The following is a 14,048-nucleotide window of genomic DNA, read 5'->3' as shown; positions in this document are numbered from 1 at the left end:
TTTGGCCAGGATCTCTGATTAGTTCTCATATTCTTGAATGGTGGAACAATTACGCCTGATACGCTTAAACTGGCCGAAAGGTACATTTAGCTTCCACTGCTTCGCGTGGTCACTGCGAAAGTCGAGGAAGCTATTCGCATCCACGGTTTTAAAGTGGGTCTTAGTTTGTATTTTCCCTGCTTCTATGTAGATATCCAAGTCTGAGAAGGTGGCTTTGGTTTGGCTGATGGATCCCGTAAATTCCAAATTCCACGTATTAGAATTTATGTGGTGGATAAAATTGGAGATTTCTTCTGGGGTGCCGTCCCATATGAGAATGATATCATCTATAAACCTTTTATAAAATTTGATGTGTGGGTCAAGAAAAGTCTCCTCAAACGCGCCCATATACAAGTTAGCATAAACTGGTGCACACTTAGTACCCATTGCAGTCCCACGCGTTTGGATGAAAAAATCATTATTAAATTTAAAAAGGTTATTGTGTAGTATGAAATGAATGGCATCTAGAATGAATTGTTTTTGTCTGGGAGGGGTTAATGAATCTTGATCCAAATAATATTTTACTGCTTGTAGACCTTGCGTATGTGGTATGTTTGAATATAATGCGCTGACGTCTAGAGTCACCCAAATATAGGATTTTTCCCATTGGACATTTTGTAGGGACTGTAAAATATGTGTAGTGTCTTTTAAATAAGATGGTAGTTGGACTACTAGATGTTGGAGTTGCTTATCTACGTATTGTGAGGGGTTACTTGTGAGGGAGTTTATGCCAGCTATGATGGGCCTTCCAGGGGGTTGTGATATAGATTTATGGATCTTGGGAAGAAAATAAAAATAAGGTATTTCTGGATGTTTTGGATACAGAAATGTTTTTTCATCTTTTGAGATGCATCCATCTTGGTATGCTTCATTAATCAGAACACATATTTTTTCTTTTATCTCAACGGAAGGATCTACAGATAAAGGTTTGTAATTAGAACAGTTATTTAGAATACGGAGTGATTCCTCCAGATATTATGTTTTGTCCATTAGGACTATTCCTCCACCTTTATCTGCTGACTTGATTATTACTTCTTGTTCGTTTGCTAATTTATTAATGAGCTTGTGTTGAAGCTTGGTTAAATTTTCCTTTTTGTTATTCTTATGGACTTCTAGCTGATTAACTAGCTGTTTGAAATTTGTTATTACCTCATTATAAAATGTTGTTATTTGTGGGCCTTTCGATTCCACGGGGTAGAAGGTGCTATATGGTTTTAAATTGGTATATAAAAATTGTTGTACTGTATGGTTATCTGGATTAGGGTCTTTATCATTGTTAGGGTCAATGATTAGACCACTAGAGGGGTTATTTGGGTGAAGTTTGAAGTGTCTTTTCAATGTTAATTTGCGAATATATGCATTTAAATCCACAAATAATTCAAAGATGTCAGGATAACTGGACGGACTGAAGGAAAGACCTCTTGAAAGAATGTTGATTTCTTCTTGGTTTAGTTTGTATTTTGAAAGATTGAAAATACCTTCTTTTATCGTTTCATTATTGGAGATTGTATTTTGCGTGACGTTTTGGGTAATTTTGTTGTTTTTTGATTTTTGGCGGCCACCTCGTTTGCCCCTTCTTCTGACTCTCTGTGGTTTTGAGATCTGTTTGGGGATTGATAAAATTGAGTTATTTTCTGGATTTGTGAATTGACAGCAATTGGTTTGTGAAGATGATGGGATATTTTTCCTTTTGAGTTCGTTTGGAGAGTGCTTCGAGTCACTTTCGTAGTGGGCAGTTGTCTCTCGGTTAAAGGAGACCGAGAGACACCTATCTCTAAAAAAGGTTTAGATGAGGTGTTAGTTGAAAGGTCAAGATTCGGGTTAAAGATAGGGTTACAATCTATAGAAGGTTCTAGTGAATTGGTATCTTGATTCTGTAAAAAATCAATCAAATCTGTAGGACTGCCAGGTACATTGATCAATACGGGAGGTATTGCAGGGAGTGATGTGTTCTCAGACATTGTGGTGTAATTAGTCTTAGGAGAATTAATCAAATTGTCTGTATTGTTAATGGTTGTAGAATTAGATCTATTTCCTAGAAGTATTGGATCTTTAAGTGATATACATAAATTCTTAGGGGTGTTTGATGAAAGAATTGCTCCGGCAACCTGTGGGTATGATTCTTTATGAATGGGGGAAGTCCGATTATCAGTATGGATAGACTTTTGGGTTCTTGTGGTTTTCCTCAGGTTTGGTAATAGGGGCCTAATCGGAGGGGGATCTTCATTCCATGGTTGTCCCTCATTTCGCTGATTAGAAAAGTGGGTTCTCGGAAATCTCAAGTTTGGTAGTAAAGGCCTGATTGGAGGATATTCCAAATTGTGTGGCTGTCTTATATGTTGCCACGGAGGGGGATGAGGTAATATGGGTGGTCTGTAGGGGAAAGGGGAAGTATTGAAAGGTCTTCTAGGCCATTGACTAGGACCCCATTGGTCCTCTACATGAGGATATTTACAAGAATATTTTCTAGACCATTGGTTTGAATCCCACTGGTTTCCTTGGTAGGAATATCTATTGTGGTGTGGATTAATATTGGCACGGAATTTCCGTGAAATGGGTTTGGGTCACCTAGGGTGATTAGAGCGTTGATGGACGCCCTTAGAGATGTTATCATGGGTCTGTTCCTTCCCAATGGGAGTAGAAACATTTTCCTTTTTAGAGGAAAGTGTTTTATTCTTAATTCGATATTCCCAGACAAAATTCTTTTTTTCTTTTTTCTCTTTGAGATCTCTATGTAGTTTCTTAATTTTCCGGGTGGAGATTACATTGTATAGTGAATCAATATATTTAGAAATTTCCATAGATATCTCATGTTCACATTTTGTACTCAGGTATAACGTTTTTTGTAATAACACATCGCTCAGGCTCTTTCTTTTGTCAATTATTTTGCCTAAAAATAGGTCTGAGAAGGTGCCGAGCACAAACAGCTAGTTAATCAGCTAGAAGTCCATAAGAATAACAAAAAGGAAAATTTAACCAAGCTTCAACACAAGCTCATTAATAAATTAGCAAACGAACAAAAAGTAATAATCAAGTCAGCAGATAAAGGTGGAGGAATAGTCCTAATGGACAAAACATATTATCTGGAGGAATCACTCCATATTCTAAATAACTGTTCTAATTACAAACCTTTATCTGCAGATGCTTCCGTTGAGATAAAAGAAAAATTATGTGTTCTGATTAATGAAGCATACCAAGATGGATGCATCTCAAAAGATGAAAAAACGTTTCTGTATCCAAAACATCCAGAAATACCTTATTTTTATTTTCTTCCCAAGATCCATAAATCTATAACACAATCCCCTGGAAGGCCCATCATAGCTGGCATAAACTCCCTCACAAGTAACCTCTCACAATACGTAGATAAGCAACTCCAACATCTAGTAGTCCAACTACCATCTTATTTAAAAGACACTACACATATTTTACAGTCCCTACAAAATGTCCAATGGGAAAAATCCTATATTTGGGTGACTCTAGACGTCAGCGCATTATATTCAAACATACCACATACGCAAGGTCTACAAGCAGTAAAATATTATTTGGATCAAGATTCATTAACCCCTCCCAGACAAAAACAATTCATTCTAGATGCCATTCATTTCATACTACACAATAACTTTTTTAAATTTAATAATGATTTTTTCATCCAAACGCATGGGACTGCAATGGGTACTAAGTGTGCACCAGTTTATGCTAACTTGTATATGGGCGCGTTTGAGGAGACTTTTCTTGACCCACACATCAAATTCTATAAAAGGTTTATAGATGATATCATTCTCATATGGGACGGCACCCCAGAAGAAATCTCCAATTTTATCCACCACATAAATTCTAATACGTGGAATTTGGAATTTACGGGATCCATCAGCCAAACCAAAGCCACCTTCTTAGACTTGGATATCTACATAGAAGCAGGGAAAATACAAACTAAGACCCACTTTAAAACCGTGGATGCGAATAGCTTCCTCGACTTTCGCAGTGACCACGCGAAGCAGTGGAAGCTAAATGTACCTTTCGGCCAGTTTAAGCGTATCAGGCGTAATTGTTCCACCATTCAAGAATATGAGAACCAATCAGAGATCCTGGCCAAAAGATTCACAGATAAAAAATATCCCAAAACATTAATTTACAATTCCCATATTAGAGCCAAGGCAGAAGGTAGAGACATCCAACCTCTAAATCCTACTGATGCCCCTCAATATAGAAAATCAATGCCTACAAACCAAGACTGTAATTTAATCACCCGCTATAATCTATATCACAAGGAACTCAAAGACATTGTCAGAAAACATTGTCATGTTCTGAAATCGGATCCATATTTAACATCAGAAATATCTTCCCTTCCAAAAAGTACTTTCAGAAGAAGTCGAACTCTAGCCAGTATCTTAGCTCCCTCGCAACCACGACAATTTAGGCCTAAACCCAAAATAAGAATACCCACTTTTTTATCACAAACCTCAGGAGTCTTTAGATGCGGTAAGCCCACCTGCAAATGTTATCTAAACATTTGCCATAAACGCAAAGAAATAGAAATAGGTACAGATATCCCCCCGTTTCATATTAATCAATTCTTGAACTGTTCAACCAGCCATGTCATCTACTTAATAGAATGTCCTTGTAAATTAAAGTACATTGGACGTACTGTTAATGCTTTACGTAGTCGTTTAAACCAACACAGATCAAATATAAAAAACAATTTTGTTAAACACAGCATCTCAAGACATTTTTCCATATACCATTCATCAGATCCGACTCACCTCAAAATCACTCCCGTTGAACAAATCCCAAGTGGTGAATTTTCAAAGTTGAGAACTAAGGAGATGTTCTATATCTTCCATTTCAACACCCTTGTTCCGTACGGCTTAAATGAGACCTTAGGGAAATTTTAACATTTTTATAATAATAAAAACTATAATAAAAATAAAAATAGTAAAAACAAAAATAAATAATAAAAAATATACTTTTAAATATTTTTATTTTTATAAAGTTCTAACATTAATATATTCCTTATCTTATTTCCATTACAGATATATATAACTTTTTGCTATAATCGTATAATAGTGAATTGGTATCTCTTATATAGCCTAACTAATTAATTTATAGATTTTATATATGGATTCAGCCCATATACTCTACTATTTCATTAATTTCAATTAATTACTATTATATTACATATTCCCCACTAAATATAAGCCTTTTTGGTCTATAGTAGGTACATACAAAAATCAGGAGGAATTTAATCATAATAATAGTCAATAATGGCTTGCATTACCTTATTATACTAATATCAAAAATCCTACCAAATTTGACCATTTAATACCTATATTGTGTTTATTATATTCGGTTTTAGACATACACTACCATTCAAAAGTTTGGGGTCACCCAAACAATTTTGTGTTTTCCATGAAAAGTCACACTTATTCACCACCATGCGTTGTGAAATGAATAGAAAATAGAGCCAAGACATTGACAAGGTTAGAAATAATGATTTGTATTTGAAATAACATTGTTTTTACATCAAACTTTGCTTTCGTCAAAGAATCCTCCTTTTGCAGCAATTACAGCATTGCACACCTTTGACATTCTAGCTGTTAATTTGTTGAGGTAAGCTTGTGAAATTGCACCCCACGCTTCTAGAAGCATCTCCCACAAGTTGGATTGGTTGGATGGGCACTTCTGGCGTACCATACGGTCAAGCTGCTCCCACAACAGATCAATGGGGTTCAGATCTGGTGACTGCGCTGACCACTCCATTACCGATAGAATACCAGCTGCCTGCTTCTGCTGTAAATAGTTCTTGCACAATTTGGAGGTGTGTTTAGGGTCATTGTCCTGTTGTAGGATGAAATTGGTTCCAATCAAGCGCTGTCCCCTGGGTATGGCATGGCGTTGCAAAATGGAGTGATAGCCTTCCTTATTCAGAATCCCTTTTACCCTGTACAAATCTCCCACCTTACCAGCACCAAAGCAACCCCAGACCATCACATTACCTCCACCATGCTTAACAGATGGCGTCAGGCATTCTTCCAGCATCTTTTTATTTGTTCTGCGTCTCACAAACGTTCTTCTTTGTGATCCAAACACCTCAAACTTGGATTCATCCGTCCACAACACTTTTTTCCAGTCTTCCTCTGTCCAATGTCTGTGTTCTTTTGCCCATCTTAATCTTTTTCTTTTATTGGCCAGTCTCAGATATGGCTTTTTCTTTGCCACTCTGCCCTGAAGCCAAAAATCCTGCAGCCGCCTCTTCACTGTAGATGTTGACACTGGTGTTTTGCGGGTACTATTTAATGAAGATGCCAGTTGGCTACCTGTGAGGCGTCTGTTTCTCAAACTAGAGACTCTAATGTGCTTATCTTCTTGCTTAGTTGTGCAACGCGGCCTCCCACTTCTTTTTCTACTCTGGTTAGAGCCTGTTTGTGCTGTCCTCTGAAGGGAGTAGTACACACCGTTGTAGGAAATCTTCAATTTCTTAGCAATTTCTCGCATGGAATAGCCTTCATTTCTAAGAACAAGAATAGACTGTCGAGTTTCAGATGAAAGTTCTCTTTTTCTGGCCATTTTGAGCGTTTAATTGACCCCACAAATGTGATGCTCCAGAAACTCAATCTGCTCACAGGAAGGTCAGTTTTGTAGCTTCTGTAACGAGCTAGACTGTTTTCAGATGTGTGAACATGATTGCACAAGGGTTTTCTAATCATCAATTAGCCTTCTGAGCCAATGAGCAAACACATTGTACCATTAGAACACTGGAGTGATAGTTGCTGGAAATGGGCCTCTATTCACCTTTGTAGATTTTGCACAAAAAACCAGGCATTTGCAGCTAGAATAGTCATTTACCACATTAGCAATGTATAGAGTGCATTTGTTTAAAGTTAGGACTAGTTTAAAGTTATCTTCATTGAAAAGTACAGTGCTTTTCCTTCAAAAATAAGGACATTTCAATGTGACCCCAAACTTTTGAACGGTAGTGTATATTATTATTGAACATGTATTTTATCTTTGTATTATGCATAACCATATGCCCCGATGTCGTCACGTGATCGCCGCATCACTATATGGTGCGATCATGTGGCTGTTTATTGATACGTCTATAGTCCGAACTACCATCGATTTCCTTATGATGCTAAGTCACATGACCTTGCGCCACAACGTCAGACGTTGTTGGCGTGTTCATAGCAATTACGCTATCAGAAACGCCCCTAACTTCAACAATTGGTAATTTCCCTATGACATCTAGCCACATGACCTTGCGCCACAACGTCATACGTTGCCTACACGCCCATAGTCGCGTCATGTGACACGTGGCTACTAGTGCACGCCCCGTAGCCGCGTCATTTGACGCATCGTAACTACGTCATCAGTAACCTCCTCGCAGCACGCAGCCACGCTATTTAGTGCCGACACATCGAATGCCAGGCAAACGTGACACCTGCACATACCTTATCAACTTCATCTGCTACAGATTATCAATTATGAGGTATTTTAATGATTTTTACTATAAATGTTTGATTGCTTGTCTGTATTCTATACACTTGAAAAAGGCCGTGCGGCCGAAACGCGTTGTGTATTGCACAGCATTTTATTTATACATTAAACCGTGGAACCTGTTCATCACTGCTGGTTTGTGCCATCCCTTGATACGCCAACTTGGATTAGGAGGCGCCCATGCATAAGGCGCCTCCTCGAAGTAAGTGACATAACCTAAATTTCCATATGCACATTTTTCATTTTCTATGGTGTGAGCGCTGAGGCCTTTTTCCCTTTTTTTATCCATTTCTCCTCCTTCATGTTATGATCGGAGTATCCCTCTAGCCGCTCTCTCATATTCATATGAGATTGCTTCCAGCACCTATGAACTTCCGTCTCCCTTCAGAAATTGGGATCACCTATCAACTATATTTCCCAGTATCCTTCGAGTGAGCGCTTTTTCTTCATCTTTCTACGTTATAAAACATGATATCATAACTGAACCCGGGAAGAAGGTAAACTTAAAACCGTATAGGATTCTAGAAGCCCATAGGGAAGCAGTTGTTGCCGAGGTTAAGCGCATGCTGGAATTAGGAGTGATAGAGAAATAAAAAAGCGAGTAGTCAAGCCCCATTGTGTTAGTTCCCAAACCGGACGGTACTTGGAGGTTTTGTAATGATTTCAGAAAGTTAAACAAAATCTCCAAATTTGATGCATATCCCATGCCCAGGGTGGATGAATTAATTGAGAGATTGGGTAATGCGAGATATATCACCACACTTGACATTACCAAAGGGTAATGGCAAATACCTCTGACTGACAAGGCCAAAGAGAAAATGGCCTTCTCAACCCCAGAGGGTCTGTTTCAGTACAAAGACATGCCGTTTAGGTTACATGGCGCGCCTGCTACCTTCCAAAGGTTAATGGATCGGATTTTAAGGCCTCACCGTAACTATTCTGCTGTATACCTAGACAATGTTGTAGTCTTTAGTACCAATTGGGAGAGTCACCTTGGGAAAGTACAGGCAGTCATGGGGGCCATAAAAAGGGCAGGTTTAACCTTAAACCCTGGAAAATGTGCAGTAGCCCTGGAAGAAGCCAAGTACCTTGGCTATGTTATTGGCCACTGCCTCATTAAACCCCAGGTCAACAAGGCAGAGATCATACAGGTATGGCCTAGACTTTTAACAAAAAAACAGGTCAGAGCTTTTTTAGGTCTGCTGGGTAATACCGTAGATTTGTGCCTAACTTTACCTCCATTGCAGCACCACTTACGGACTTGACGAAAGGGGGCAAGTCGGTAATGGTGGCGTGAACAGCCGAGGCCTTTCAAAATTTAAAGTCGTCTCTTTGCAAACAGCCAGTGTTGATAACGACCGATTTCTCAAAAGAGTTTATTGTGCAGATAGATGCCTCTAATGTAGGGTTGGGTGCAGTGTTGTCCCAGTCCATAAATAGGGAAGAACATCCAGTACCGTATTTAAGCCGGAAATTGTGTCCTGCGGAGAAGAATTATGCTATTGTTGAACGGGAATGTTTAGCCGTAAAATGGGCACTAGAAACGTTAAAGTACTATCTCTTAGGGAGAGAGTTCAAGTTGGTGTCAGACCATGCTCCCTTGATCTGGATGAAGCAAAATAAGGAAAAGAATGCAAGGGTGACGAGGTGGTTTCTTTCACTTCAGAACTTCAAGATCACCCTAGAGTAAAGACCAGGCAAGTCATAAGGTAACGCTGATGCCCTGTCTAGGCTGCATTATCTGATCACCAAGAAGACCCAGCCCTCCGCTCTGGAGAAGAGGGGGGGGGGGGATATGTAGGCATTTAAAGGGTGAAGTTGTGGATGGAGTATACCTCCCTTCCAGGCTTTTAGTCTGGACAGGGTGGCACTCCAGTCCACAACTTCACCCTAGTTCTCAGGAAGCGCAGCTGTAGGCCCTGACCTCATTATTGGAGCATAAAAGACTGCAGCTCCAGGAAGTCAGGGCCTAACAGCCTGAGGAGGAAACCTCTGAGCACTTGGTATGGTGCAAACTGCGTTTATGTTTGTATGGACTTGAGCAGCCTGCGCGGTGCCTATGCTATGTTGAAGGACACTATTTTGTTTGCTGTGCTGGAAAAATAAAGCTTGACGTGAGTTCATCTACTGTTTTGGAGTCCAGTGTGTCGCTGCCGCCCCTCCCCTAGAGGACACTATATCACAAGGTGCACAAGCTGAACACCGATTTACGAACTCCCGGACCTCCCGTGCCATGCTGGGCCACCAGTAGAATCGGAAACATAGCTCAAGAGTCCCCTGGTCCCCAGGATGCCCTGCAAAAACAGAGGAATGAGACTCTTCCAGAACCAACAACCGCAGAGACGTCGGTACAAATAACTTCCCTGCCGGAACCCCCGCCGGAGCTTCTTACTGATAATCCTGAAGCTGAGCTGGAAGGTTCCGTGTCAGGGCTGCCACCACGACACCGGGCGGGAGGATGCCTTCCAGAGAAGAGTCCATAACCTCCGGAGTCCCAAAACTGCGGGAGAGGGCGTCAGCTTTCACATTTTTATCTCCCGGCAGGTACGTGACTGTAAAATTGAATCTCAAGAAGAAAAGAGCCCACCTGGCTTGTCGCGCATTGAGACGCTTAGCATTCTCAAGATACACTAAGTTCTTGTGATCGGTGAAGACTGTCACCTGGTGTCGAACCCCCTCCAGAAGATGACGCCATTCCTCAAATGCCCATTTTATTGCCAACAATTCCCTGTTCCCAACATCATAGTTGCGCTCAGTGCTACTGAATTTTTGCTGGAAAAGAAGGCGCACGGACTATACCCTGAGCAGCCCACCAATTCCTGGGAGAGGACTGCACCCACCCCAACCTCAGAAGCGTCTACCTCTATGAAAAAGGGCTTCTGAGGGTCCAGCTGAGCAAGCACTGGAACGGTGTAAAAAGCCCTCTTAAAGGGGTTGTCCGGCCATAAACATTAGGTCTCATTACTTCTGTTTGCCCAATACAATGCACTTTGTAATATACATTGTGCATTGTAAATTAGGCAAACAGAAGTTATTCACTTACCTTTTGGATTGCCCCCCCCCCTGTGTTGCTCCTCGGTTGCCATGGGTTCCGACAAGTCTCTTGTCCTCTTCTTGTCGGGACGACGGAGACACGCTTCTCCAGCACAGCTCTGCGCATGTGCAGAAGAACTTCAGCCGCTGGGAAGCTCAGTTCTGCCTGCAGGGGAGGCGTGGCTGCTGGCTCTTCATCTCCAAGGTAAGAATGAGTGGAGGGGCGGGCTCTCGTGGGGGGGGGGTGGAGAGGGAGAGATGGATGGATGTGTGCAGGGGAGGGGGGTGCAGTGATGTGTGTGTGTGTTCGTGGTGTCTGGAGACCCGGCTGTCAGAAGTCCCGGGGGAAGGGGGGGGTGGAGAGGGAGAGATGGATGGATGGATGTGTGCAAGGGGGGGGGGGTGCAGTGATGTGTGTGTGTGTGCAGGGACCCGGCTGACAGAAGTCGGGGGGGGGTCATTGTGAGGGGGGTGGGTCGCTGTGGGAGGGGCACTATGAGGGCATGTGTGTGTGGGGAAATGTTTTGTTTTACTTTACTTTAGCAGGGTGGGGGGGCAGTAGGTAGCCTTGCAGTAGGGGGCTGCAGGAGAGTTCTCTCTCGGCTCTCCCCAGCCCCTCTCCATTCACTATACACTTATGCCAGGATTTTATCCTGAACCATGAGTGTATAAGTGTCCTCTGGCTACAACCCCTCTGAGTATAATATGCAGCAGAAGGCGGGGCCTGGGCGGGGAGAGACTGTAGAGCAGTTCAATAGAGGTGGGCGTGTCGTGGGCGGGGCTAGCACGTGAGCTGAGGGAGGCCATGAAATCCTGCCTTTTCATGTCTCTTACTACCATCGGGAGCGCGCACACAGAAGAGGGAGAGCGCAGAGCATTGTGGGAAGGCAGCACAGAGGCGCCATCTTTGAAAGTTGCAGTGAACATCAGATTCTAAGGTAAGAAACTGACATTGCAGCTGATCTGCCTGCCGGTTTGAGCCCCTGTATGCTGTGTGTTACTATCCTTACTGAAAGGGAAGCACCAGCATTATAAAAATTTTTACCCTGTGTGGCCGGACAACCCCTTTAAGTTTCTCAAATGCCTCTGAAGCTTCCGGAGACCATAATGTCATGTCCGCTCCTTTTTTAGTGAGATCAGACAGCAGTTGTGCAATCACTGAAAAATTTCTGATACAGAGATCTTTCCTATCATCTATTTTTACCCAGGACTGTAACAAGGGGTGCTCTAATAACTTTCTATAGATACATTAGGGGACAATACAGAGATCTCTCCCATCATCTATTATACCCAGCACTGTGACTGTGACAAGTGGGCATTCTCTACGTCTAGAAGAAAGGTTTCTACACCAACACAGAAGGGTGTTCTTTACTGTAAGAGCAATGAGACTATGGAACTCTCTACCTGAGGACGCGGTGATGCAAAATTGATAAAAAGGAGTTCAAGAGGGGCATAGACATCTTTCTTGAGCATTACAATATTATATGTAATAATCATTAATAACTTTAGAAGGGTTGGGTGATCCAGGGATTATTCCAATTGCCAGATCAGAGTCAGGAAGAAATGTTTTCCCTTAAAATGGGGAAAATTGGCTTCTACCCCATTGGGTTTCTTTGCCTTCCTCTGGAAACTGTGGGGTAATAGGGTGAACTGGATGGACATATGTCTTTTTTTCAGCCTTACATATTTCCGTGTATCCCCAAAAATAAGACCCTATCTTATGTTAATTTTTGCCCCAAAAGAGGCACAGTGTCTTAATTTGGGGGGTGTCTTATACTCACCGAGCAGGTGCCGCTTGGGTCCCTCGCGCTTGGCTTTGGTGCTCCGGCAGGCTTCTGTGTAGTCTTCAATGTCGACAGAGCATCTCTTGCTGGTGACGGGGCTGGAATACCCTGCCTCCAGCAAGCGATTGCTATCATTAGTTCAGGAGCACTGCCTCAGCCAATCAAAGCTTGATGAACTAATCACAGTCATTCAATGAATGGCTGTGATTGGTTCATTGAGCATGGGCTCTGATTGGCTGAGGAGGGTGCTCCTCAACCAATCAGAGCAATCTTGGCTTGGTGTAGGAAAACAAAGTGTTCCTCAAAATGTTGATAAGTAATGTTTAATTTGTATGTCTCCTAAATGGTTAAAAAAAACTAATGTTGGGGCGTGGCCTGGACGGCTCTAATGGCGGACGCAACTTACTGAGCTCCGTTCAAGAGTATCACCCCCAGCGACACAGAAGCGTCAGAGAAGATCCTAGAGAGGCAAAATTACATCCGCAAGGCACCAGGGAGGCAGCGGCAAATAAGAATGAATAGAAGACGGGAAACCAAAATGGGACCGAGACGCCTGACCGACTTCTACCGGGCGCGCGGCAAGGAGGGGGAGCCGGCAATGGAGGACGAGGCGGCCTGCACAGCGAGCGGTGAGGAGACTGGGGCGGCGGGAGGGGGGGACCCCGCCACAGGAGGAGAAGGAGAGCGGGCTTCCTCCAGTCCCTCGCCCCCACAGTTACCCACGAAGGTCCCAGAAAATCAGGGCCATCATTCACTGCCACAAAGTCAAGCAACCCTAACACAATATACACTGGAAACTGACAACCCAGCGTTACCAGGCACAGGGGAGAAGGAGGGGGGCCAGACAGCCCAGCGCCATCTTTCTCTCACTCCCTACAACCTCTGCAATATCAGCAACCGGCTGGGGGAGATCTAGCAGGGGGAAGCAATGATGTATACTCCCCTAGCACCAGCCCTGAAAAAAGGAGACCAAGGAGGGAAGTGCCCGGGCAAAATGAGCCCACAACCCATAAAAACTCTGGGGACGCCATATTAGACCCTATTTTAAACATCGCCTGCTCCGGCCGTGCCGCCTCTGAATACTTCATCAGAGATATGGTGCTGGCGTTGAGGGGATCTCTCAAAAATGAACTATCATCACTTAATACCCAAGTAAGCACTGCCGTAAATAATCTGGGGGAGAGAGTCGAAAAACTAGAATGTAAAACAGGCGAAATAACAAGCTCGCACAACGAACTTATTGACGCCCACTACGGATTAGAAGAAGAGGTGGAAGCCCTTAAAAACAAAATGGCTGATATAGAAGACTGTAGCAGGCGCAACAATATTAAGATTAGAGGGATACCCGAAGAAGTAAGACCTGAAAAACTAAATGGCTATGCACAAGACCTCATCAAAATACTACTACCAAACTCTAAGCCTGAAGAGAATATTCTAGACAGAATACATAGGCTTCCTAAGCCCAAGAATCTACCAGATAACATCCCCAGAGATGTGATAGCGAGGGTACATTTTTATCACATTAAAGAAGAGCTAATGCGAGTCTCAAGAAACATGAAAGAACTCCCTCAACCTTACAACAATATCAAGCTGTTCTCAGATTTTTCACAGATCACCATGCAGGCACGAAAGAAACTTTCCCCCATAACGGCAATATTGAGAGACAACAAAATCCCATACAGATGGGGTTTTCCAACTAAA

The 14,048-nt window shown here is 42.5% G+C and overlaps 1 protein-coding gene across 1 annotated transcript in view; it reads left to right on the top strand.

The window, feature by feature from the left end:
• Window positions 1-14,048, top strand: part of LOC136626544 (kinesin-like protein KIF21B) — a 2,048,083-nt gene that overhangs the window by 1,019,482 nt on the left and 1,014,553 nt on the right. The gene's annotated exons all lie outside the window — the stretch shown is intronic.

The sequence above is a fragment of the Eleutherodactylus coqui genome, chromosome 4 (genome assembly GCF_035609145.1).
Source record: "Eleutherodactylus coqui strain aEleCoq1 chromosome 4, aEleCoq1.hap1, whole genome shotgun sequence".
In the NCBI taxonomy this organism is placed as follows: Eukaryota; Metazoa; Chordata; class Amphibia; order Anura; family Eleutherodactylidae; genus Eleutherodactylus; species Eleutherodactylus coqui.
Note: the sequence above shows the minus strand (reverse complement) of the source record. Positions and strands in the feature narration are given on the sequence as shown.